This window comes from Molothrus ater, chromosome 10 (assembly GCF_012460135.2).
Source record: "Molothrus ater isolate BHLD 08-10-18 breed brown headed cowbird chromosome 10, BPBGC_Mater_1.1, whole genome shotgun sequence".
Lineage (NCBI taxonomy): Eukaryota > Metazoa > Chordata > Aves > Passeriformes > Icteridae > Molothrus > Molothrus ater.
In genome coordinates this window covers 18,707,149-18,712,170 of record NC_050487.2, presented here as the reverse complement: position 1 = coordinate 18,712,170, position 5,022 = coordinate 18,707,149, and positions in this window count along the sequence as shown.

Here is a 5,022-nt window from a genome sequence, read left to right as displayed (position 1 = left end):
ATGGGATGGGATGGGATGCCAGGGGAAGGCTGGGTGAAAGGGTTTTGAGTTAGTCACAGCCTTGAGATCATATAAAATAATATACAGGCTCCGAATTACCCAAATGTTATGTTAGAAGATCATAAACCAGATATTAATTCTGTAAACAGAGAGAGATTAAATATCCTGGGTGAGACAGATTTAATAATGAGCTTGGGAATGAATCAGGCTCCCTGACCCCTGTCCTTGCAGCCTTGCTCTGAAGGTTAAAACCTGGCAGCAGCAGCAGCCAAAACCTGTGCTGGACCATCTTTGAGCACTGCAGAGCACATCCCACCTCCTGCCCACCCTTCAAGGGTGCACAGACCCCTCCTCAGCTGGTTCTGGGCTCTGTGGGATTTAATCAGGAGGGTGGATCAAATTTTCATATCTGGGTGCTGATTCTGGAGATTTTCCTGGACACCTTGATTTATCTTTTGTTCGTGGAGGATGCTGAAAAACATTAAGAATCATGAAGATGACAAACATCTCTGGTTTTCAATTAATGGTAAATCTGCTGAGAATTTATCAGTTTTAGTTTAGAAACTTGTTCTGGGTGTAGCCTTACAAGCTGGAGGGCATCTCTCCTTTGAAATAGTTAAAATCTTTGCTAAAGGCAGGAAAGTACTGCATGGTTGTCTCAAGTAGATGCCACTTGGGTAATATTTTTTCCTGATGTTTGGCTTAATTTTATTGGGTGAATATGCACCATAAGAGTGTCAAACCCCTTAATTTTGACAGTTAAAGCACTTTTGCACTACCTTAATGAATAACTGGTAATACTTTAGTCATCAGACAACTCCAAGAAAACTGATGCTGAGCTTCCACATATGCAAATAGCATAAATTGACTCTTGGGTTTTTTTAAGACAAATGAAAAGCAAACAGTTGAAACAAAATTAAACTGCCATTCAGCCTGCATGCTCATAGCAACTTCTAGTGGATGCAGTTAATGTGAATGTACATTTTTTTTGGTTCAATCATTATTTTTAACAGTGAAGCCTATCTAATCATTAGCTGGATCGTGAAGTCAATTCCTTTCATGTATTTAGTAGCTCATCTTGCCTAAATTGTTTCAGTTCCTCAGAGATAGTTTTTGAATATGCATGACATATTTCAGCATAATAACTAGGAAGTCATTTTATGTTGCATCTCATTAGCAAAATAAGTATCAAAACAGGTTTCCCTGCCCTTAGAGGAAGCTCTTCAATTAGCTCCAGAGAACAATTCACCTTCAGCTCCTTCACACTTTAATACCTATTCCAGAATATTTGATTTTAAATACTGGACTAGACTCACTTTAATTTCATTCCATATAACTTACTTTTCTTCTTCAAGGATCATAGAAGGCCAGACCAATTTGGAACTCAGTTGGGTATAAACCAAAGTCTGAATCAAATAATTTGTTCTGTGCTTTAGCCCAATGTTTTTGGGATGGACTCCTCACCTCCTGCTTTCAGTACCATGGAGTGAGGCCTCTGAGAGCATCTGGCTGCCCAGGTTTCCCCTTCCCACAAATTCAGGATATAGAGATATAATTTGTGTAGTGGAGAACCCTCAGTTCAGTGCTGCTCCTCCAGTGTTGTAAGAGAGATTGCAGAACTGGCTCCACAGTTGTTTTATGTACCACATCAATAAATGGCCTATAAAATAAATTGTATTTATGTGGCTCCAAAATAAGAGTAATGTTTTAAACAAGTAAATCCTTGCACCCCAACTGGGATAACATCATTCTCTGCTGCAGCAGAACACAGAAATCTCTGAAATGTGGTTTGTGGTACCACACAACAATTTAGGACAGGAAACAACTCAACTCTGTGTTCACAATTAGAGGGAAAGGCTCTGGAGGTAATTTGTGGTCCTTTAATCAAGACACAGTTACTTTGTCTTTTGAGATCTTAGGACTACAGTCCTGTGAGTAAATGACCATTAAAACTGTTGGCTTCTTTTTGTTCCATTGGAGTTTTTTGGTGTTTTCCCAGATGGCTGTATTTTCATGTGGACGGAAATTCTCAGTGGAATCCCTGGGCCCAGGGGATGTGTCCCAGGAAAAATGAAAGAGAAGCTTGAATATCTATCTGCTAGAGCCCAGCTTGTCCCCCTCCCCAGCGAGGTGGCATCAGGCTGTGGTTTGTTTTCTGCAGATTTTGTTTTGGAAGCCAGTGCTTGATGATAGGTTCCTCATGATGGGAATTGGATTGCAGACTTTGCCAGCTCTTTACCCCAACATCTAAGATCTTTCAAAACTTTTGTTTTTCCAGCAGACCACTTTAATCCAATAAATTGTACTACCATGTACTGTGTCCCAGTTCAGTCTGGTGCTTAGAGCTGCCCTGCTGGGACTGGGGCTCCAGCAGGATGAGTGTGTCCAGCCAGCTCGTCCCCCTCCAGTCTGCTGCTCTGGTCTGTCTTTGAAGCACCCTCAGTAAACACTGATTTTTCTATGAGGTTTACACTTTGTTTTGTCATGGGGATCTGCTTACCTTGAGGCAGATCAGTCTGTATTTTAGAAATAAAATGCATGTTGGACTGGAAGACAAATAGTTGTTCTTTCACTCCAACCTGTAACAGGCATGAGGCAATCTTGCAGACACAGGAATCTGTTGTTTAATGGTTAATAATCATATTTGACAGTTTCCCTTCACTTGCCCTCGTGTAATTTATTAGAAATGTTCATATTGAAAACAAAGCCTTCTTGCAAAAAGAATCTGATGGAAACACAAGATATGCTGCTGTGTCTACAGGACACTCAGTCATTCAGGGGAAAAGGAGGATTATATGTCTGCCTTAAAATTCTGATCTGATTTACAGTAAAAAACTGTATATTTGTAACTTGCAGCTCTAAATACACCATATAAATGTTTTTGCTGTATTTTGTACATGTTTTGCGAAGAACAGATGTGAAATCACTGAGTCTTATGTACTGTGGGTTGTAGTGAAAAGTCAGGAAAATACAGGATGCCGTAGGAAAAAGATGTGTGATGTAAATGGAAACAAATTGCATCTCAGTGGGACATGGCCTGGACAGAGCAATCATTCTTACTCCTCAAGTCATTTCTATTTCTCCAGGGAGCTGCTTTATAATTAATGTTCTTTGTTTATGGTACACTTATGCCTTCAAAAAAAAAAAAAATACAGAAGTAGACATGTCCTTCATCAAGCCTCGCAGCATGCAGGCCAGCAATTATTCTTATATAACTTGTATTGTGTGTAGGATAAAGCTCCCATGCAGTGCTGAACACTGAAGGGCTGCTAATGCATTCACAGCACAACTTGGGAGAAAAGAATTCTGTTGAGTGGGGCTATGAAAAAAAATCCCTTTGGCTCTCCAGCCTGTGTGTGCTGCTGAGTGGGCTGGAGGCTGAGGTTTGGGGCTGTCATGCTTGCAGGAATTGTGGATGTGACAGGAAGGAGCTCTTCTCCCCATCCTTCCCCCCTGCACTGCCTGGGGAAAAGCTCAGGTGCTGTGCTGGAGGGCTGGGAGAGGCTCCTCTCAAGGTTTGGACCAATTCTCAGCATATTTATGAGTAAACCTGTAGGAACTGCTTTGCTCCCAGGCTTTTTGGAGCAAGCATCACAGTTTTATTCCTTCTTTATTCAAGGCCTGTGAGTGTTGCATTGCACTAGCTGTGAGCTTAGCTCCTGTGAAAAGACATTTCTGTGATGCTGCTCATGCTTTAAATACATCATCTGTGGATGCACAGTGAGCTCACATCTGTTGAATGAAGCCAGTTACAAGTTAGAAATATTTCCTCAGTGCATTAACTTGTTTAAGATTTTTATTTTGATTAAAAATCCATAGTTTCAAGCAGCAGTTTTTGCTTTTTTCAGAAATTCATTCAAGGACTGTCTGGTCTGGTTGACCCAGCTGCAGAACACTGGATATTGTGAAGTTCCTATTGCTAGAGGAAGCTAGAGGAATTGCTCACCACCCCTAAGACTGTCTGTAAACTAAAAAACCAACTGATTTTAAGAAATAAAAGCTTCTAAGCCAAAATATTATCAAAACACTTAATTGTAGGAGAAAATCTGGATACCAGACAGAAAGAAAAATTTGATGATGTGGGTAGTAGGTTAAGATTACTTGATCATAGTTCAGTGAGATGCCCCAAGCATTGTATTTCACTTGCATCCCTCCAGCAAGCAGGACTTCAGTTTAATGCAAAAAATGAGAAAATGGGGCATTTCTGTGCTGGGATTTGAGCTCCCAGGTGCCAGGTTTGAGCCGGCCAATCTCTGTCTTGTCTGTCTCCCATTTCATTTTAACTGATCCATGGCATCAACTTCTCTAGTGCTGACCTGGCTCCTGACTGCAAGAATTTAAATTCTCAGAGCTCTGTACCCCTCCTGTTTGGGAATTTTATTCTAACCTTGGTTTTGCAGTCCAGGGGTTCCCTGGCCAAGCCAGATTTTGCTGTATCACAACTTGAAAAAGTGGCTGGTGTACATTGAAAATATCAGATGCATGCTAAAAAAAAAAGTAAATACATTGTTTGTGGGAAAAGGATTCAAACTTTTAAATAAATCTCATCATTTTTTAAGGCCTGACTCACATTTTTAATGCTAGTGTTGGCAATAATGCTGTTTTTCTCCATATGGTTCCTTTTGAAAGGAAAAAAACTAACACCACCCATGGGACACTTATCTTGAAATTCAAATTGCAGTGGTAGATATGCAAAAGAAAGAAGATGAAAAAGGAGAGAATGCAAAAATCAAAAAATCCCAGGACAGATGTTTAGAGATAGATTATATCTTCTCTTCTCAGGGATGTTCAATAAAATTAAACCAAATGAATTTGGATTTGAAATGTATTAGTGAAACCATAATAAATCGTTTTATGTACACACAGTCAGAATTTAAATGGCCTCAATTTGCTTTAGTGCAATTCACTTTGAAATGAATGAAACCAAGTTGTACCATCTCTATTTCTGAAGGAAAATCCATCCCCTCAGCAGAGCTGATCTGTGCAATTTGCCTTAAATTGACACCTTTTTGGTTAATTCAG